General features: G+C 38.7%; 1 pseudogene; it reads left to right on the top strand.

Moving 5' to 3' along the window:
* The first annotated feature begins 1,167 nt into the window (after positions 1 to 1,167).
* Positions 1,168 to 12,405, top strand: LOC114658409 (zinc finger protein Gfi-1-like; annotated as a pseudogene).
* Positions 12,406 to 23,943: the final 11,538 nt, after the last annotated feature.

Genomic DNA, 23,943 nt, shown 5'->3' with positions numbered 1-23,943 from the left:
GACCTCATTCAAAGGACAAAGCACTCGTCCAAGTCGCCAAATAGCTGCAAGGGCAGCGTTTGTGACAGATCCTCCGACTACGAAGACTACTGGAGACCACCTTCCCCTTCAGCATCCCCAGGTACTTTTATAGAAATTAGTAACAAAATAAAAATGGTGGGGTGTTTTAACTTTTGAAATTGTCTGGTTAACTAAACCTTGGGCTTTTTATCTTTTCATTTTAAATGGGAAACTTTGAGCAGTTACTTGATCAGATGTTATTTACGCTGTACACCTTTGTTATTTTACTAGCAAGTAGTGACAAGAATTGTCTACATTTTCAGTCATTACAATTATTACATCCACTCATGCAAAAGATATATAATGTATTCAGGTAATGTAAGCATTAATTAAACACAATGTCCTACTACTGTGTGTTAATAAGAACTGGGCAGCTAACAATGAAAAGCAAAGAAAATTGGTTATGAAAGTTTGACAATGGGATAAAAACAATTGTTAAAGACAGCAGGGCTTAAACTATTAAGGCTATTTTCTGAACAGATTTAAAGTTGCTTATTTTAATGATTAAGTTGTTAATAAGGTTGTTGGTAATAATAATACAGTAAATATGTATTAATACTTCAGGAATGATATCCTGATGTTAATAGCAACAAGGAACAAATAAACATGTATATGTTATTATGACTACACTAACTGTATGATGATGCAGAGAAAATTAACTTCTTAAAACAAAAAAATCAGTTAAGAATAAACTGTCAAATGCTGTTGAAAACCATTATGCACTGTAAATGACGAGTTTCAAAATATAACGAATAAAGTACAAAATTGCATGAATGCATACATAAATATCACATTACTACAAGTAGCATAACAAACATAGCACTTACCATTAAGTAAATCATTTTTTATTATTTGACATTAATATACTTTTTGGACCTTTCAGAAACAATTTTATTAGTATATGTATAGCCTATAGCAGGAACTTATTGTCTTGTTACATATCTTGAAAATGCTGGCTACATATAAGCTATTAACAAATTCACAAGAACACCTTAAATGTGTAAATTTTGTGTCCTAACTTTAGTAAAGTGACAATTATATTTAAGTCATTTATTCTGTGAGGTGTTTTAGGACAACACTGAAAGCACCATATTAAATTTAAACTGCATGCGTTGTTTCTCTGCAGAGTCCGAGAAGTCTCTGTCTCCTTCCTTTGATGAAAGCCATCCCTTTGCCATCCCTTACCGACCGTACACATGGAGCAGTTACCCTGGGTCAGAGTTGAGGCATTTGGTGCAGCAGGGATTTCACAGAACCGCTTCGGTAGACCGGGGTTTGGCAATGTATCCCGAAAGGGGACCTGACTCCACCCTGTTTGTCGACACGGGTTCCACAATGGGACTTTATAATGACTACAGCTCTGCAGGCAACCTCTTTGACCACAGCACTTCTGCAGCCCTTTATACGGATCCCCGTGGTCACAACATCCAGGACAAAGTACCGGAAATTAAGGAGGAATCTGAGCTTCTCTGAACACGCCTTGCTATTCAATAAGGGCTCCTACAAGTGTATTAAGTGCAGCAAGGTATTGGTTACAAATTTATTCTAAGGAATAAAACAAATTGTTTTTATCTGTGAGCAGAGGATATCAAAAAATGAATTGTGTGTAACTTTACACTAGCCATTATTTTTAAAGTCAAGTTTTAAGTAGGATGATGATACATGGAAGCATCAATTGTTCGTTTTAATTTGTAGGTGTTTTCAACACCTCATGGGTTAGAGGTACATGTGAGAAGATCCCACAGTGGCACAAGACCATTTGCCTGTGAAATCTATGGGAAGACCTTTGGCCATGCAGTGAGCTTGGAGCAGCACAAAGCAGTCCATTCTCAGGTAAACACCAATTCAAACTTGTCCAGTGCAAGAGGTTCAGCCATCCACTCATTACTACACTACCAGTGGTGTACTTCATTCTAAATACAGACTCGCAGAGAAAGCCCTGCCTGTCCTTTGATATTAAATCGTACCTGTTCTGGTAGATTTAATTGTGGCCAAAATGTATTTATTTTTAATAGAGCTAATTAGTCTGTGCATCCAATTCTGAACTTCAACCACTTTCATAGCCATGCAAGCCAGAGCCTATTCTTAAAGCCTTGGTTGCAAAGCAAGAACCAACACTGTATGTATATGCCAGTCCACTGTGAGGCACCCTGACTCAGATTGAATCTGAATAAATGCATAGCATATGCAGATGTTGCACATCCGCAATGATGAAAAAATTGGAATACAGTGTAGCCAAACAGTTGTTTTTTTTAGCCTGCACAGACTATTGATCTTGTCGTTCTATTTTGACATGACAAAAGCTCAAGTCAAGTGACTTGCTCATGGTTACACAGTGAGGCAGCCATTGGTTGTGATTCTGTGGTTTCCAATCTCACTTTTCAGCTACCAAAACACATTTCCGGTAGAAATGTTTAAAGTCAAGCACAGAAATATCAATTTTTAAATTTGTTATATTTAAACAGATCATTTTTGTACCGTGAAACTACATGGATGTACATTATGAATTGTGAATCAGTTTTACTGTTGAAATATTTCCAACAGAATTGATAAGATTGTGTGTTTCAGTTTGTTGTAACTTCAACTAGCAACTAAGCAGATGAGCTGAAAAGCCACAGAGTTTGTAGGTTTAGTCAAGACCACTTGGCTTCCACTACTCCAGCTGTTGTAATATGCACACAACTTCAATTTGTAAGTTGCACAGTATCACAAACATCAAAATAACTAAGGGGTATCTGTAAGAACAGACTTTTTGTTACTTGTTCTTATCAGTATTTATTTCTGTAATTTGTAAGTTAAACTGTATTACAAACATCAAAACAACTAATGGTTATAATCTGTAAGAAGAGACTTTTGTTAATTATTCTTTTATCAATATTTACTTGTTTCTTTTTTTAGGAGAGAAGCTTTGATTGCCAAATATGTAGTAAAAGTTTGAAATGTTCCACCACCTTGTCCACTCATTTATTAATTCATTCCGATACTCGCCCCTATCCATACCAGTACTGTGGCAAACGTTTTCATCAGAATTCAGACATGAAAAAGCACACTTTCATCCATACAGGTAAGGCCAATTTCAAAGCAGTATTCATTTACCTGAGCATGTTCTATCCTCTTTAAATACATGTACCGCTTTAGTAATATCTTAATGACAAAGGAACATTTACAGTTTTTATCCACTTTTAAAAAAAGGTAATTGTTTACATGGTGACAATTATCTTTATCATAAACTGAACATTTTACACCTAAACTGTGTGTGTACTTGTGCCTTGGAATAAACTGATTCTGCTGAGCTTTTAAAAAAAAAGGAATAAAATTTTGCGCTGAGAACATTATCATAATTTTGGAGGAGCATGTCAGTTTTAGTGCCACTGCTTTACAGTTCCAGAGCTGTAGGTTCACATCCAGTGTGGATTTTGCCCTGGGGACTAATCCACATAATGAAATTATAAAAAGTTAAAATGATATTATTGTATTCATATTTTTAATGCTAAATTAAATATGTACTTTGAACAGCTTTATTTCCTAATTTTGATAAGAAGAATGTTTGTTTGTTTTTTCTACTTGAATTTTAACAGAATCCTTCCTTTTGCTGTAGGTGAGAAACCTCACAATTGTCAAGTGTGTGGGAAAGCCTTAGGCCAAAGTTCTAATCTCATCACGCACAGCTGTAAGCATACAGGATTTAAGCCTTTTGGGTGTGACCTCTGTGGAAAAGGCTTCCAATGAAAAGTGGACTTGAGAAGACACAAGGAAACGCAACATGGCCTAAAATAATAGGGTGGGCACTGTTACCTGAAGACAGTTTACACCATGACAAAATGGGACAGTCCTTGGTAACAAACACTAAGAGGATTATTGTGCTGTCACTCAAAACAATTGTCTCCTCCTGAAGTGATGCACATTGGTCACCAATGCATGATGCTCCTTGGACAAGTCTACTTGAATTTTAACAGAATCCTTTTGCTGTAGGTGAGAAACCTCACAATTGTCAAGTGTGTGAGAAAGCCTTCAGACAAAGTTCTAATCTCATCACGCACAGCTGTAAGCATACAGGATTTAAGCCTTTTGGGTGTGACCTCTGTGGAAAAGGCTTCCAATGAAAAGTGGACTTGAGAAGACACAAGGAAACGCAACATGGCCTAAAATAATAGGGTGGGCACTGTTACCTGAAGACAGTTTACACCATGACAAAATGGGACAGTCCTTGGTAACAAACACTAAGAGGATTATTGTGCTGTCACTCAAAACAATTGTCTCCTCCTGAAGTGATGCACATTGGTCACCAATGCATGATGCTCCTTGGACAAGTCTACTTGAATTTTAACAGAATCTTCCTTTTGCTGTAGGTGAGAAACCTCACAAGTGTCAAGTGTGTGGGAAAGCCTTCAGCCAAAGTTCTAATCTCATCACCCACAGCTGTAAGCATGCATGATTTAAGCCTTTGGGTGTGGCCTCTGTGGAAAAGGCTTCCAACGAAAAGTGCACTTGAGAAGACACAAGGAAACACAACATGGCCTAAAATAATAGGGTGGGCACTGTTACCTGAAGACAGTTTACACCATGACAAAATGGCACAGTCCTTGGTAACAAACACTAATAGGATTATTGTGTTGTCGCTCAAAACAATCGTCTTCTACTGAAGTGGTGCACATTGGTCACCAATGCATGATGCTCCTTGGACAAGTCTACTTGAATTTTAACAGAATCATTCCTTTTGCTGTAGGTGAGAAACCTCACAAGTGTCAAGTATGTGGGAAAGCCTTCAGCCAAACTTCTAATCTCATCACCCACAGCTGTAAGCATACAGGATTTAAGCCTTTTGGGTGTGACCTCTGTGGAAAAGGCTTCCAACGAAAAGTGGGCTTGAGAAAACACAAGGAAACGCAACATGGCCTAAAATAATAGGGTGGGCACTGTTACCAGAAGACAGTTTACACCATGACAAAATGGGACAGTCCTTGGTAACAAACACTAAGAGGATTATTGTGCTGTTGCTCAAAAGAATCGTCTCCTACTGAATTGATGCACATTGGTCACCAATGCATGATGCTCCTTGGACAAGTGGAATCCTCATTGACCGTAGAGTGTATTGCCGTATTGAATGCACTACATACACCTCAAATTGTGCTCAGAAATGAGATTTTTTTTGTAAATATGAGGTTAATAAATGACAAAGTTGTTTAATAGCATCAGCAAGGAAGTCAAAACCAGATATATTTAAAGCAAAATATTTTTGCACAATAATTTACCTACAACAAATAGCTAATATTATTTGGGTTGGTGGTAAATTTCTTTGCTCATGTAAAATTAAAAGTTAAACGACAGACTTTCCCCAGAGTCCGACCTCATTCAAAGGACAAAGCACTCGTCCAAGTCGCCAAATAGCTGCAAGGGCAGCGTTTGTGACAGATCCTCCGACTACGAAGACTACTGGAGACCACCTTCCCCTTCAGCATCCCCAGGTACATTTATAGAAATTAGTAACAAAATAAAAATGGTGGGGTGTTTTAACTTTTGAAATTGTCTGGTTAACTAAACCTTGGGCTTTTTATCTTTTCATTTTAAATGGGAAACTTTGAGCAGTTACTTGATCAGATGTTATTTACGCTGTACACCTTTGTTATTTTACTAGCAAGTAGTGACAAGAATTGTCTACATTTTCAGTCATTACAATTATTACATCCACTCATGCAAAAGATATATAATGTATTCAGGTAATGTAAGCATTAATTAAACACAATGTCCTACTACTGTGTGTTAATAAGAACTGGGCAGCTAACAATGAAAAGCAAAGAAAATTGGTTATGAAAGTTTGACAATGGGATAAAAACAATTGTTAAAGACAGCAGGGCTTAAACTATTAAGGCTATTTTCTGAACAGATTTAAAGTTGCTTATTTTAATGATTAAGTTGTTAATAAGGTTGTTGGTAATAATAATACGGTAAATATGTATTAATACTTCAGGAATGATATCCTGATGTTAATAGCAACAAGGAACAAATAAACATGTATATGTTATTATGACTACACTAACTGTATGATGATGCAGAGAAAATTAAACTTCTTAAAACAAAAAAATCAGTTAAGAATAAACTGTCAAATGCTGTTGAAAACCATTATGCACTGTAAATGACGAGTTTCAAAATATAACGAATAAAGTACAAAATTGCATGAATGCATACATAAATATCACATTACTACAAGTAGCATAACAAACATAGCACTTACCATTAAGTAAATCATTTTTTATTATTTGACATTAATATACTTTTTGGACCTTTCAGAAACAATTTTATTAGTATATGTATAGCCTATAGCAGGAACTTATTGTCTTGTTACATATCTTGAAAATGCTGGCGACATATAATCTATTAACAAATTCACAAGAACACCTTAAATGTGTAAATTTTGTGTCCTAACTTTAGTAAAGTGATAATTATATTTAAGTCATTTATTCTGTGAGGTGTTTTAGGACAACACTGAAAGCACCATATTAAATTTAAACTGCATGCGTTGTTTCTCTGCAGAGTCCGAGAAGTCTCTGTCTCCTTCCTTTGATGAAAGCCATCCCTTTGCCATCCCTTACCGACCGTACACATGGAGCAGTTACCCTGGGTCAGAGTTGAGGCATTTGGTGCAGCAGGGATTTCACAGAACCGCTTCGGTAGACCGGGGTTTGGCAATGTATCCCGAAAGGGGACCTGACTCCACCCTGTTTGTCGACACGGGTTCCACAATGGGACTTTATAATGACTACAGCTCTGCAGGCAACCTCTTTGACCACAGCACTTCTGCAGCCCTTTATACGGATCCCCATGGTCACAACATCCAGGACAAAGTACCGGAAATTAAGGAGGAATCTGAGCTTCTCTGAACACGCCTTGCTATTCAATAAGGGCTCCTACAAGTGTATTAAGTGCAGCAAGGTATTGGTTACAAATTTATTCTAAGGAATAAAACAAATTGTTTTTATCTGTGAGCAGAGGATATCAAAAAATGAATTGTGTGTAACTTTACACTAGCCATTATTTTTAAAGTCAAGTTTTAAGTAGGATGATGATACATGGAAGCATCAATTGTTCGTTTTAATTTGTAGGTGTTTTCAACACCTCATGGGTTAAAGGTACATGTGAGAAGATCCCACAGTGGCACAAGACCATTTGCCTGTGAAATCTATGGGAAGACCTTTGGCCATGCAGTGAGCTTGGAGCAGCACAAAGCAGTCCATTCTCAGGTAAACACCAATTCAAACTTGTCCAGTGCAAGAGGTTCAGCCATCCACTCATTACTACACTACCAGTGGTTTACTTCATTCTAAATACAGACTCGCAGAGAAAGCCCTGCCTGTCCTTTGATATTAAATCGTACCTGTTCTGGTAGATTTAATTGTGGCCAAAATGTATTTATTTTTAATAGAGCTAATTAGTCTGTGCATCCAATTCTGAACTTCAACCACTTTCATAGCCATGCAAGCCAGAGCCTATTCTTAAAGCCTTGGTTGCAAAGCAAGAACCAACACTGTATGTATATGCCAGTCCACTGTGAGGCACCCTGACTCAGATTGAATCTGAATAAATGCATAGCATATGCAGATGTTGCACATCCGCAATGATGAAAAAATTGGAATACAGTGTAGCCAAACAGTTGTTTTTTTAGCCTGCACAGACTATTGATCTTGTCGTTCTATTTTGACATGACAAAAGCTCAAGTCAAGTGACTTGCTCATGGTTACACAGTGAGGCAGCCATTGGTTGTGATTCTGTGGTTTCCAATCTCACTTTTCAGCTACCAAAACACATTTCCGGTAGAAATGTTTAAAGTCAAGCACAGAAATATCAATTTTTAAATTTGTTATATTTAAACAGATCATTTTTGTACCGTGAAACTACATGCATGTACATTATGAATTGTGAATCAGTTTTACTGTTGAAATATTTCCAACAGAATTGATAAAAGATTGTGTGTTTCAATTTGTTGTAACTTCAGCTAGCAACTAAGCAGATGAGCTGAAAAGCCACAGAGTTTGTAGGTTTAGTCAAGACCACTTGGCTTCCACTACTCCAGCTGTTGTAATATGCACACAACTTCAATTTGTAAGTTGCACAGTATCACAAACATCAACATAACTAAGGGGTATCTGTAAGAACAGACTTTTTGTTACTTGTTCTTATCAGTATTTATTTCTGTAATTTGTAAGTTAAACTGTATTACAAACATCAAAACAACTAATGGTTATAATCTGTAAGAAGAGACTTTTGTTAATTATTCTTTTATCAATATTTACTTGTTTCTTTTTTTAGGAGAGAAGCTTTGATTGCCAAATATGTAGTAAAAGTTTGAAATGTTCCACCACCTTGTCCACTCATTTATTAATTCATTCTGATACTCGCCCCTATCCGTACCAGTACTGTGGCAAACGTTTTCATCAGAATTCAGACATGAAAAAGCACACTTTAATCCATACAGGTAAGGCCAATTTCAAAGCAGTATTCATTTAACTGAGCATGTTCTATCCTCTTTAAATACATGTACCGCTTTAGTAATATCTTAATGACAAAGGAGCATTTTCAGTTTTTATCCACTTTTAAAAAAAGGTAATTGTTTACATGGTGACAATTATCTTTATCATACACTGAACATTTTACACCTAAACTGTGTGTGTACTTGTGCCTTGGAATAAACTGATTCTGCTGAGCTTTTAAGAAAAAAGGAATAAAATTTTGCGCTGAGAACATTATCATAATTTTGGAGGAGCATGTCAGTTTTAGTGCCACTGCTTTACAGTTCCAGAGCTGTAGGTTCACATCCAGTGTGGATTTTGCCCTGGGGACTAATCCACATAATGAAATTATAAAAAGTTAAAATGATATTATTGTATTCATATTTTTAATGCTAAATTAAATATGTACTTTGAACAGCTTTATTTCCTAATTTTGATAAGAAGAATGTTTGTTTGTTTTTTCTACTTGAATTTTAACAGAATCCTTCCTTTTGCTGTAGGTGAGAAACCTCACAATTGTCAAGTGTGTGGGAAAGCCTTCAGCCAAAGTTCTAATCTCATCACGCACAGCTGTAAGCATACAGGATTTAAGCCTTTTGGGTGTGACCTCTGTGGAAAAGGCTTCCAATGAAAAGTGGACTTGAGAAGACACAAGGAAACGCAACATGGCCTAAAATAATAGGGTGGGCACTGTTACCTGAAGACAGTTTACACCATGACAAAATGGGACAGTCCTTGGTAACAAACACTAAGAGGATTATTGTGCTGTCACTCAAAACAATTGTCTCCTCCTGAAGTGATGCACATTGGTCACCAATGCATGATGCTCCTTGGACAAGTCTACTTGAATTTTAACAGAATCATTCCTTTTGCTGTAGGTGAGAAACCTCACAAGTGTCAAGTATGTGGGAAAGCCTTCAGCCAAACTTCTAATCTCATCACGCACAGCTGTAAGCATACAGGATTTAAGCCTTTTGGGTGTGACCTCTGTGGAAAAGGCTTCCAACGAAAAGTGGGCTTGAGAAAACACAAGGAAACGCAACATGGCCTAAAATAATAGGGTGGGCACTGTTACCAGAAGACAGTTTACACCATGACAAAATGGGACAGTCCTTGGTAACAAACACTAAGAGGATTATTGTGCTGTTGCTCAAAAGAATCGTCTCCTACTGAATTGATGCACATTGGTCACCAATGCATGATGCTCCTTGGACAAGTGGAATCCTCATTGACCGTAGAGTGTATTGCCGTATTGAATGCACTACATACACCTCAAATTGTGCTCAGAAATGAGATTTTTTTTGTAAATATGAGGTTAATAAATGACAAAGTTGTTTAATAGCATCAGCAAGGAAGTCAAAACCAGATATATTTAAAGCAAAATATTTTTGCACAATAATTTACCTACAACAAATAGCTAATATTATTTGGGTTGGTGGTAAATTTCTTTGCTCATGTAAAATTAAAAGTTAAACGACAGACTTTCCCCAGAGTCCGACCTCATTCAAAGGACAAAGCACTCGTCCAAGTCGCCAAATAGCTGCAAGGGCAGCGTTTGTGACAGATCCTCCGACTACGAAGACTACTGGAGACCACCTTCCCCTTCAGCATCCCCAGGTACTTTTATAGAAATTAGTAACAAAATAAAAATGGTGGGGTGTTTTAACTTTTGAAATTGTCTGGTTAACTAAACCTTGGGCTTTTTATCTTTTCATTTTAAATGGGAAACTTTGAGCAGTTACTTGATCAGATGTTATTTACGCTGTACACCTTTGTTATTTTACTAGCAAGTAGTGACAAGAATTGTCTACATTTTCAGTCATTACAATTATTACATCCACTCATGCAAAACATATATAAAGTATTCAGGTAATGTAAGCATTAATTAAACACAATGTCCTACTACTGTGTGTTAATAAGAACTGGGCAGCTAACAATGAAAAGCAAAGAAAATTGGTTATGAATGTTTGACAATGGGATAAAAACAATTGTTAAAGACAGCAGGGTTTAAACTATTAAGGCTATTATCTGAACAGATTTAAAGTTGCTTATTTTAATGATTAAGTTGTTAATAAGGTTGTTGGTAATAATAATACAGTAAATATGTATTAATACTTTAGGAATGATATCCTGATGTTAATAGCAACAAGGAACAAATAAACATGTATATGTTGTTATGACTACACTAACTGTATGATGATGCAGAGAAAGTTAACTTCTTATACTCAAAAAAATCACTTAAGAATAAACTGTCAAATGCTGTTGAAAACCATTATGCACTGTAAATGATGAGTTTCAACAGATAACGAATAAAGTACAAAATTGCATGAATGCATACATAAATATCATATTACTACAAGTAGCATAACAAACATAGCACTTACTATTAAGTAAATTATTTTTTATTATTTGACATTAATATACTTTTTGGACCTTTCAGAAACAATTTTATTAGTATATGTATAGCCTATAGCAGGAACTTATTGTCTTGTTACGTATCTTGAAAATGCTGGCTACATATAAGCTATTAACAGATTCACAAGAACACCTTAAATGCGTAAATTTTGTGTCCTAACTTTAGTAAAGTGACAATTATATTTAAGTCATTTATTCTGTGAGGTGTTTTAGGGCAACACTGAAAGCAGCACCATATTAAATTTAAACAGCATGCGTTGTTTCTCTGCAGAGTCCGAGAAGTCTGTCTCCTTCTGTGGATGAAAGTCATCCTGGCAACCGTTTTCATCAGAAGTCAGACATGAAGAAGCACACTTTCATCCATACAGGTAAGGCCAATTTCAAAGTAGTATTCATTTAACTGAGCATGTTCTACCCTCTTTAAATACATGTACTGCTTTAGTAATATCTTAATGACAAAGGAACATTTTCAGTTTTTATCCACTTTAAAAAAAAAAAAAAAAAAAGGCAATTGTTTACATGGAGACAATTATTTTCATCAACTGAAAATTTTACACCTAAACTGTCTGTGTATTTGCGCCTTGGAATAAACTGTTTCTGCAGAGCTTTTTTTAAATAAAATAAATAAAAAAAATGAATAAAATTTTGCGCTGAGAACAATATCGTCATTTTGGAGGAGCATGTCGGTTTTTACTGCCGCTGCCTTACAGTTCCAGAGCTGTGGGTTCACATCCAGTGTGGATTTTGCCCTGGGCACTAATCCACATAATGATATTATTGTATTCATATTTTTAATGCTACATTAAGTATGTACTTTGAACAGATTTAGTTCCTAATTTTGATAAGAAGAATGTTTTTTCTACTTGAATTTTAACAGAATCCTTCCTTTTGCTGTAGGTGAGAAACCTCACAAGTGTCAAGTGTGTGGGAAAGCCTTCAGCCAAAGTTCTAATCTCATCACCCACAGCCGTAAGCATACAGGATTTAAGCCTTTTGGGTGTGACCTCTGTGGAAAAGGCTTCCAACGAAAAGTGGACTTGAGAAGACACAAGGAAATGCAACATGGCCTAAAATAATAGGGTGGACACTGTTACCTGAAGACAGTTTACACCATGACAAAATGGGACAGTCCTTGGTAACAAACACTAATAGGATTATTGTGCTGTCGCGCAAAACAATCATCTCCTCCTGAAGTGATGCACATTGGTCACCAATGCATGATGCTCCTTGGACAAATGGAATCCTCATTTACCGTAGAGTGTATTACCGTATTGAATGCAGTACATACAGCTCAAATTGTGCTCAGAAATTAGATTATTTTTGTAAATATGAGGTTAATAAATGACAAAGTTGTTTAATAGCATTAGCAAGGAAGTCAGAACCAGATATATTTAAAGCAAAATATTTTTGCACAATAATTTACCTACAACAATTCTATATATGTAGAATTCTTTTCGCGTTTGAAACGGAAATTACGTATGACCATAGAGCATTTTATAATACTGGAACTAATCAGTTCGTTTGTGGATGCCATTATTATCTTTTTTACGAATTGTTATTTGTGTGAGTTATTTTACTGATATTGAAAAGAAGTAAACACACACACGCAGATCTATCCCATAGAAGTGCACTCCGCGTCGTCCTCTCCCAGCCCTTCTCTCTGGACTACAGTGCTGAGCCTTCCGCCGTCAGGCCCGTTCTGACAGAGAAGTTTTATTTATTCGTCCACGTGACTGTCGCGGAAACCGCCACATTGTAACTTTTTTTTTAGTTGGCAGTACTTGATAGTAGAAGAGATGAGGAAAACAGCTTTGCGTCTTTCTACTTTTTAACTGTGGCGAGCTGTAAACAATGTGCGCGAGAACAAAGTGAACGCTGGGAGGCGCGGAATGTCGAGAGCTTCGCAGTTTCGGGCAGCGTCCTCTCTTCTCGCACTGTGACACTTCTAGTGTCCCGTCGGATCCCGGGAGAGTGGAAATCATTGCGAATGAGTGTAATCGGCGCCATCGAAGCAGGACTCTGTTTGTAAATTACCCTGCACTACTACTTACTGTCCCTTAAGGTGAGATCGGGTCACTAAAACACCGCAACATTTAAGGTTCCTTTTGTGATTAATTAGTTTAAGAAGTAAATCACAGGCACGTAGTGCAAGGTTGTCAGGCAGAAATTTGGACCATCATATAGAAAATGTAATATCTATACCGCAGCGGTCGTGTAGCGCCTTTCACTACTACCGAGAGATAATCCAAATACATTTTAGCTGCTGTTAGTACTACTTACCTGTTGTGTTATAGCGTCTTTAAAATGTAGTTTACCCCAAACCACACCAGTAGTGCTCAATATAACTTTACTTCTTAAATGTTAATGTTTTACTGTTTAATAACTTATAGACTAGCTAATATTATTTGGGGTGGTGGTAAATTTTTCTTGCTAATTTAAAATTAAAAGTTAAAGACAGATTTTCCACACAAAGCTGCAAGTTACTTTAAAAATGCTACATACGCAGTTAACTTTTGAAATAGATTTTTTCCATATTATTGGCCTATTTTTGTGTTTTATTTGAATGTTTGTGTATTACTATATTTCCTAATATATTTATTAATTGCATATCATTTTAAATAAATAATTTTTAAATTTATCTTGTTTATTTGGCCTTTGTAGAACCAGGACTGCACGGGTGTTAACCAACAGTTAGAATTTCTGATGCCATACGCTTACATTTATAAGCAGAATTAAACTACACGCCATTATCAGCTCAAATTCCATTTCAGATACTCCTTCAGTTAGAAAAACAGCCTGAAATTCTGTCATTTAGATTCAGAGTCTTAACTAGGTGTAATTTAAATATGTCCCAATCTGAGTTTATGCCTATTTTTTTTTAAAAAAAAGTCAATCGTAGGGGTAATTAGCAAGTGTATTAAAAATATATTATGCAGCTTCCATGTCCTCTTATTTGCCAATGCCCTTTGTTTGAGTGGGTAACAGAAGAGATGCGCAGCTCACCTTTGTTTCACTCGGCTAGCTGGAGGTGCCATTAAAAATTACCATTTTGTAAGGCTCAGTCTAGAAGGTTCAGAAGCGCAATAAGCTGAGCTTCGGCGCTGAAAGACAAGCCTGTCAAAGGGATAGTTGAAGATAGCCGTCGGCCACCTCAGGGATGATTAGATTACGCACTGTGCCTTGCTTCAAGACTTTGGAAAAAGGACAACCTGACCCACAAACCAAGGGTCTGTATGTTGTATATGATTGTTTAATGATGCTTTTGTCCATTGCTTTATGTTTGGGTGTTGATTGCTATGGTCTGCGTCTTTTGAGACGTATGATGGCCGGAGGGAGGGGTGTGGTTTAGAGGCACGCTGTATGTAGAGTTGGTTAAACAAGGTTAACAGTAAACAGCTTTTGAAACGTTATTCTGAGTGTGTCGCTATTTCAATCTAGAAAACACTACAATTGGCGAACGAGGATGGCTGAAAATGTTCCGTTTGTTTCACTGCCACCCACTGAGCCTTTCTCGCCTCAGCCGGGCGAAGCGCCTGTTCCGTGGGACAGATGGAAGTCTTCATTTCAAACGTACCTGCTGCTTGCGGTGGGTTTGGACGCAGTTGCTAGTGCTAGAAAAAGAGCCATTCTCCTGCATTGCCTCGGCCCAGAAGGACTCCGCGTCTTCCAGTCTCTCGGCGACGCTGACACATACGAAGCCGCTATTGGGCTCCTTGACAGGCACTTTACAAAAAAAGGAGAGCGTCCTTTTCAAACGGCTACAGTTCCGTCAGCGGACACAACGTGCTGGTGAGTCTATTTCGCAGTACGTGGCAGACTTAAAAGGGTTTAGCCGAGTCTTGTAAATCTGTCTTTCTTCGTGATGAAATGATTATAGAGACCAACTACACCAGAGAGGCTTCTTTTGGAGGATGATGACTTGATGCTTTGTAAAGCGTTGACTATTGCGTGCCAAATAGAATCAGCTTCTCAATGTGCACATAAAATAAGTGAAATACAGATGCCTTCTGCGAATCCCTTAACTGCTGTTCAGTGAATGAGCCACAGGGCGCGGAGTATAACTGTGCATCTGACTGTCAGTCTCAAGCATCAGTACAGCAGATGAGACATACAGCTCAGTCTCGTCAGCACTGTGGAAATTGTGGTTCTACTAGACATGTGTCTTGTGCCATGGATTGCCCTGCACAAGGACAAATATGTAGGCGTTGTCGAAAACCCAATCATTTTGCAAAATGGTGTAGGTCAGCGCCAGACCCTGGAAATAGTAACTGTACACAGCAAAAACAACGCTCTGCTGAGTCTTCCCCTGCAGTTATTCACACAGTCTGTTCCTCTCTACCCAGGTTTCGTTCCTGTGCCGTGTACCTGGATGATGTTTGCACTCCTGTTCTGCTTGACACAGGAGCTAAAGTGTCACTTCTAAACATGGCCACCTATACAACATTCTTATTGCACTTACCACTTCAGCCACCTATCCTTTCCCTCTACGGATATGGCAGTTCCAGAATTGATGTGGTGGGTATTGTGCGCTGCACTGTAACGTATGGCAAAAACACTGTGTCTGATTTTCCTTTCCATATCACAAGATAAGGTAGCAATATTTTGGGCCTGGACTTGTTCACCAGTCTAGGGATCACACTACTGGACAATTCTGAATGTGACATCACTGTGGCATCAGAAATGGCCTACCCTGTTCACTGGCTTAGGACATTTTAACACATTTACGCACAAGCCCCTGCTTAATACAAGTGTCACTCCTGTTATTCAACCACTGCGGCGTGTGCCCCTAGCCCTGCGGGATGCTGTCACAACAGAACTACAACACCTCCTGACAGATGGCATTATAGAGCCAATCCACGCCTCCCTCTGGATATCAAATTTGGTTATAGCAAAAAAAAAAAAGACAGGATGGCTGCGGTTATGTATGGATTTAAGGGCAGTAAATCAGGCTATCATCCCTGATTGTTACCCCTTACCAACCATCGAAGAGCTCACCACTCACTTCCATGGCTCAAAGGTTTTTTCAAAGCTCGACCTTCGTCAAGGTTATCTTCAAGTTCCTCTGCACGAGGACAGCAGGGATTTGACTGCATTCATCACCCATGTTGGAATTTTTCATTATACCAGAATGCCATTTGGCCTGTGCTCCACTCCCAGTTGTTTCCAAAAAATAATGTCCACTATCCTGGCAGGAATTCCAGGGGTGGTTGTTTACTTGGATGACATTGTAGTCCATAGGCCAGATGATGCAGTCCATGATGAACGTCTGCAAGCAACCTTTGCAGCTCTTAGCCACCACAACCTTACCTTAAATGCAGATAAGTGCCTGTTTGCTGCACATGAAGTGGACTTTATTGGGTTCCACTTGTCAACTCAAGGTTTATCACCCCTTCAGTCGAATGTGGAGGCCATTCAGCGTGTTCCAGCACCTACTTCAGCTTCACAGTTGGCCTCATTTCTGGGGATGACAGGGTACTACATGAGATTCATGCCACAATACTCTGCACTCACTACGCCCCTTCGGCAGCTGCTTAAGAAAGAGGCATCCTGGAGTTGGTCGGCGCACTGTGCAGAAGCCTTTTGCAAACTTAAAGAGTTGCTTACTACTTCACCAGTCTTGGCACATTTTAATGCGGACAATCCAACTATTGTAACTTGTGATGCATCTGCTTCAGCAGTAGGTGCAGTTCTTTCACAGATACAAGATGGAGTGGAGAAGCCTGTGGCTTTTGCTTCCCGTGCATTGAGCCCTGCTGAACAGAAATATTCAGTAGGGGACAGGGAGGCACTCGCATGTGTATGGGCCTCTGAAAAGTGGCATACTTACCTGTACGGGCATCCAGTTATTTAAGAACTGACCACCAGGCCCTAATATCTTTGATGTCCTCTGCTGGTTCAAGTCACAGGCTGCTGCGCATGCACCACTGGGGTGAGCGTCTCCAGAGGTACAATTTTAAGTTACAGTTTACCCCAGGACGAGACAATGTAGTGGCTGATTTGTTGTCACGTTCTGTTTTTCATCCCCCTACCACTATGCAAATTGATCATGAGGAGGATCTGATTCACTTGCTGCACTCTCCACTCCAAGATAAGGTATCACTCTAGGAACTTACAAAAGAATCTGCATTGGATCCAGTTTTCACAGTCCTACGACAGTATGTTGCCAATGGCTGGCCATTGGAAGTGCCCCCTAACCTCCAGTCTTACATCCGATTTAAAGATGAGCGTTCATGTTGGAATGAGACTTGCCTAGCTCGTGGACATCGCACAGTTGTGCCCAGCAGCCTCAGGGGTCGGGTCCTGGCCATGGCTCATCAGGGCCACCTCGGAATTGTGAAACTAAAGCAATGCTGCAGGGACCTAGTCTGGTGGTCTGGCATTGACCGTGACTTAGAGGAGCTGGTGCGCAACTGTGCACCATGATTAACAAGTGGTAAGACTGGGCCCCCACCAATGCCTCCTCTCCAACCCTTGGCCTGGCCTGATCAGCCTTGGAAACACATTCAAGTTGATAGCCGTGGCGAATTAAAAGGTGTGCAACATCACCAGTGCTTCTTGGCAGTAGCATATGACCTCCAAGTGGCCAGAGATCACTCCCATGGGCTCAGTCACAGCGGAGTCTCTCATTGGTTTCCTGAACACACTGTTTGCTCGCTGGGGTTTACCAAAATGCATTACAATGGATAATGGTCCGCAGTTCACATCTGCTGTGTTCAGTGATTTTGTCCAAAACCGGGGTATACGCCATATTAAAACATCCTTTTATCACCCCCAGGCTAATGGAGGGGTTGAACGCTTTAATCAAAGCCTAAAAAATGGCCTCAGGGCTAACCTGTTGCAGGGTTTCTCTTTTAATGAAGCACTGTTACAGACCCTGCTGCATTATAGAGCTGCTCAGCATGTTACGACTGGGGTTTCCCTAGCCAAACTTATGCTAGGCCGTGAGCTGGAACTACCCTTGCATAGACTTCGTCCCTCTACAACTTTTTCACCCACCAAGTCAGCTGAGTCAAACGTGCAAAAACAACAAGCAAAGTCCCAGCATGATTTCAACAGGAAGAGGAGAATACGGATTCCCAATTTCAAGGTGATGAACTGGGTTAGGGTCTGCCGCCCATGTCGCTCTAGCAAGCTTCACTCCTTCTGGTCATCACCCCTTCAGATTAAGAGCCAGCTTAGACCTGCAACCTTTCAGTTAGTGGATGGGTCTCGGTGGCATGCCAGCTGCGCAAGATGCCAGCCCCTTCAGGATCTGATAGCATCATCAAGGGCAACCCTACCTCAGATGACACAACTTGGATGTCCCAGGCCCCCCTTCTTCTTCCCCTGAATACGGATTCTCAACCCACTGCTAGCAGTGGAACATCTCGAGCAGCAAGACTGCGTTCAAGGCCTGCCCGCTTCCAAGACTTTCTAACCTCTTTTCACACCTAATTCAATTGGTGGGAGAGGGGGGAAAATGTTGTATATGATTGTTTAATGATGCTTTTGTCCATTGCTTTATGTTTGGGTGTTGATTGCTATGGTCTGCATCTTTTGAGACGTATGACGGCCGGAGGGAGGGGTGTGGTTTAGAGGCACGCTGTATGGGGAGTTGGTTAAACAAGGTTAACAACAAACAGCATTCGAAACGTTATTCTGAGTGTGTCACTACTTCAATCTAGAAAACATTACACTGTAGTGTGGCCCAGGAGCTTTTAGGGAAGAGCACACGTTCACCACACCCAGGTCCTCTAAATCACTCCTTTGGCTAACGTTGCAAGACCTCCGCACGCGACATATCTGCTGCAAACCAAATATTTTCAGTCTACTGCTTTGCTAAATAAATATTGAACCAATGAACTGTGGAAATTTAGTGAAGAGTGCAAACTGCATAGCATTCATTTTCCCCTTGTTAATTAGATTACACTGAATTAAAAGGTGACCTCAAAATCCAAGGGTAGAACTTGTTTTGACACCAAAGGCGCTACAAAGCGATTGTTTAGACTAAAGAGCGCGGAAGTAAAAACCATAATGTTAAAACCCAGTATTTCACTAATTTAGATAGATATAGTTTACTAATTCCCAAGGGAAAATTCACACATTTAATAGTGAAATAAGCTCATTTGTAACAGAATAATTTAAACCAATATTTACACGTTAAACCTTTGTGAAGTCTGTCGCCTGGAGTTTATATCACTGCCCAGTCTCGGTCTCTGATTTACATTTGGAGTATTTTTTCTCCTCATGTGTACTCCTGTTTTGTATAGAAAACAATTTATTTGTTCTCGTATACTTACATGAAGTAGAAAACGAGCAACTAGCACATTAAAAATAAGTTTCTTTTTTTTATTTGCCAATCATCCATCTGCCCATTGTTTGTAATCACCTATCCAAAAAGTAGGCATTTTATGTAGAAACTTTTAATCATGTTTGGAAAATCGCTTGAATAAATACTGTAATAACCTCATAAAATAGCAAATACTGTATATGCTGTATATTTTAATCAGTATTACAATTAATTAAATAAAATTACCCAGGTGGTGTTATTCGTTTTAGAATAACCATTCCTGTTAATAGCTCTCTCGTGTTTCTGAAAATGGTAGTGAGAATTATAGATTGAGACATTTCTCTTAGTTCTCCGATTGTTAATTCATAACCATGGCATATGATAAATCCTCAAAGTGTCTTTTTAATATCTAATTGTATAAATGGCTTAAAACATAATGTGGCACAGAAAATAATTTGCAAAACACTTGTGAAGCGCTAAATGTTTAAATGTACATGTTTTCTTTAAAGCGGCTTATATTTTGATTTGGCGAGACGATATATTGTTTATGAGGAGTCATACTGATCTGCGTACTTTGATCTTTAACTGTAAGCTGGTATAGAAAACTGTTTTACCCGACAGAATAATATTTGCTGAAGCCCGGCGCTTGGTCAACTTTCTGTACCACTCACGGTTCCTACATGATGCGAAATTGAAAGGACAACCGTCGCATCTCTTTATACACACTTTTAATAAAACTGAAAAATCTATGTGATTTATGTGTATTTTTATGTACACTTTGTATTTTAACCGTATTAAATCAAGTACAAATTAAAGAAATCTCCTACTTTTAACTTTCTAGTTTCCAAATCCTCCGTTATTTAAATCAATATAGTTATAATGTCATTTTTACTAACATTTTGACTTAAAAGCCATGTCAATCCAAATTGCTCAACAGTAAAGTACAACAGCAGGGAGTCCAAAGAGGCATTAAAAGAGGGTCATGAAGTAAGGATTCACCTTCTAGTTTACATATCAAGAGCACCGCCCTTGTTGCAGGAGGACAGATTGGGATCGAGAGGCTGCAGGGTGGGGCGTCTCACAAGTGGGCGAATTCCGTGGTATGGCACTGCTTTCTCTACCTTAAGATAACAAATGTGTTTATTTACGAGCTAACCTGCCATGTCACAAAGTATAAACGACACAAGACTGTTTCTCAGAGCGCAGGTCGGTTATCAGAGACGAGCATGTAAAAAGGTTCTTAACTTCAATCAGATGCCCACAGATCTGATGACATCTAACAAACGCTGAAATTGCCTGCCCCAGAACTTATCATCAAGTCGTTGACACGAGTCAACATCGATTTTGCAACACTAACATGCATGATGGGATATAAAGTATTTGGGACGGCTAGAATGAGCTACAGGAAATCAATGCCGCCCCTGTGTGTCAATAATTGAGGTGCGTTATATCCGATTTCCACTGTTTTCAAGTGACTTTCCTCCGTTAACTCCAAAACTTGTGTGCTTAGACTAGTGGGCCAAAGTCTATTCAACATGTGCAAGGACCTATTATTATGCAGGTACTATGAAATCAAATTTCTTGAAACTTCTTTGTTTTCTTTATCAAATGCTATTTATTCTTGCACATGAAATGATGATGACATAGATCTTCTTCACTTTTCTGCAGTAAGTTTGTCCTGTTTATTGCTTTTCAGAGCTGACCAGACCAAACATGTGAAAAGACTGACAACAAAAAAACACTTTCCATCCATTTATCAGACTTGCTTCTATGTGTTTATAAGGTTTTTGCAGGCCAGAGTCTATCATAGCATGGGTGTAAGACAGCAACATTGCACAAATCTGGCACCAGAGATATGCAAACTCTCATAAAGGGAACCTTTAAATATAATGGGAACAATATTTCCAAATTATAATAAATTTATTCATAACACATATGAAATATGATCAAAGTTTCTATTAGAGTATATGCCTTTATGACTATTTTACATATGCTCTGCTATAACATATAATACTTTATGGAACAAAAAGGCTGTACAAAGGGAAGTCACTTTTGACTGTTACAGTGGAACAGAGCAGTTGTTCCCAAGTTCAGTCGTGGTGCAGGATTTTATTCCAGTGAATTTTAAAATCAGTGATTCATTCTTATTCTTAATTGATATCATTGTTTAGTTATCTGGCATTAGTTCTCTTATTCTAAGAAATTCTGAAACATTTGTATTATAGTTTTAAATAATTTCCTATAGCATTTCCTTTTAAAAGTTACCCATTTCTGTGACATTTGTTTCTTTAAGTGTATCCAAATTATGTTAATCAGTGAAGGTCAATGCAGACAATTGGAGGGCAAAAGGGAAGCAATTACTTAAGTATTACATTTGCTTGTATGCTCAACTTTAAGAAATATGAGCAGAAGAGAGGATACAACACTGATGTAAATGCTTTGTTTTTATCATTCATTGTTACAGCCTTTGGAACAATTAGGTGAGCAAGTGTAAATTAAAAAGAACAAGGTATAATAAATGCAGGCATTTAAAGCTATGACAGCAATACAAGTATTGGTGAATTTCTGAGAATGCAGTGGCACTGGCCATAAAACAGGAGACAGAGCTGGAGGTGGCAGAGTTAAAGATGCTAAGTTTTGCATTGGGTGTGATGAGGATGGACAGTATTAGGAACGAGGACATTAGAGGGTTAGCTCAGGTTGGATGGTTGGGAGACAAAGTCAGAGAGGCGTGATTGCATTGGTTTGGACATGTGCAGAGGAGAGATGCTGAGTATATTGGGAGAAGGATGCTAAGGATAGAGCTGCCAGGCAAGAGAAAAAGAGGAAGGCCTAAGAGAAGATTTATGGATGTGGTGAGAGAGAACATGCAGGTGATGGGTGTGACAGAACAAGATGCAGAGGACAAAAAGATATGGAAAAAGAGGATCCACTGTGGCAACCCCTAACGAAAGCAGCTGAAAGAAGAAGGTATAACGTTAATCTGCATCCAGCCCTGCATGTAGGCCCTCCAACCTGCAGGGAAAATCTGGGGGTTGATGGCAGAATTGGCACTCCAGCCACCATAAAAAAACTCATATTGGTTCCATTCCATCTGAACTAGTGTGGTGTTTAGGTGTCACCCATCGCATGGCTGCACTTGGGTCATAATCTGGGGTCCTGAGGTGGTTTGTCATGTGGTGGGTGCGGCAATGTGCTGTATCATTGCAAGCTCCTAACCGGTATGAGAACACCCGCACATATAGCATACTGTTGATGCATCTTGATGTCTAGTTATGTAAGATGTCAAATTTTTTGGTGTTTCCCCTGCTTTTGGCCCTCTAGAGTTTAAAACCACGTCATTTTTGGACCATAATTTGTGCAGGAAATTACACCCTTATGGTAATGAGTAAACCAATAAGTATTTTCAGTAAAAATAAATCAGAAGGATTTGAAGTTGTGCATGCCTATCAACTGATTCTAGGGCCACCTAACAGTGGTATAAAGGGTCAAAGCTACTTTTTCACCAAACTTGTAATAAATGGGGATTGGTATTGTATTAATTAATTAATTGATGTATTAATTAATCTATTGTTTAATGCTATTTTGAGGGTGATGGTCACAAATATGACACTATTTTTGATATTTCATTCTTTACCGGTGGTCCTAGCCTTCTAAGAGTCAACTCCCAGAGGGTTAAAAATGACAAATTTCAAATATAAGAATGTGGGGTATTGTTTTAGACTATTTCAAGGTCCGTGATTAATAATTTAATATTATTTTTGACGTTGATCCTTTACTAGGGAGACATCAGTTCCCCTATGGACAGGGAAAAATGATAAATTTCTATTACAATCAAGAATATTTAGTCGTTAAACATTCCAATTAAAGCACACATTTTAATATTTCAAATATCTGACACAACTATTCTTGCTTATTACATTTCTTACTGACACCTTGAATTTGGGTGGCTTATGCTAATTCAGACTTTTTAACGTTTGACCTATAGCACTGCAACCTGTCATTCTGAAGTGCTTTGGGAGGCTAGTTTTGGGCCACTTGAAAGCTGGGATCTTCCACATCACACAACCCTCTCCAGCACCATTCAACTGATGCCATCTCATCTATTCTTTATCTGGCCTGGTCCCATTTGAACAAAAGAGACACTTTGGCTAGAATGCCTCTCATTGGCTTCAATTCAGCTTTCAACACCATCTGTAGCACATAGGGAATTTGTCTTTGCTAGGCTACAACACTTTCCTATGAAACTGGATTCTGGACCTCCGGACTGAGAGCCACCACACAGTCTGCGTCGGAAACACCATCTCCAGCACCATCACGCTAAGCTAAGCCAAAAATAAGGCATCATTGTATTCGCAGCTGCCTTCCATCTTCCGCTCCCCACTCCTGACACAACAGGCTTTCCGAGGTGACGAGTGATAGCTTTGCCAGTGTGTCATTTACATTTAGAGCTTATGTAACACCATTTTTTTGGAGAGTGCATAATTATGTAACACCATTTTTTTGGAGAGTGCATTCTCATGGCACGCATGACGTGCACTTCTGGAACGGTGCGAAAACGATACATTGGAATTGCCCTTAACGATATGAGGTTTGGTTCCTAAAACAAACAAGAAAATAAGAAGGCAAACACCACAGAACATTAATCACAAAAACATTCCTTCAACATAGGGCTTACTTGTTGTTTTACCACGC

This window comes from Erpetoichthys calabaricus, chromosome 10 (genome assembly GCF_900747795.2).
Source record: "Erpetoichthys calabaricus chromosome 10, fErpCal1.3, whole genome shotgun sequence".
NCBI lineage: Eukaryota > Metazoa > Chordata > Cladistia > Polypteriformes > Polypteridae > Erpetoichthys > Erpetoichthys calabaricus.
The sequence above is the reverse complement of the archived record's forward strand: the minus strand, read 5'-3'. Positions and strand labels throughout refer to the sequence as shown.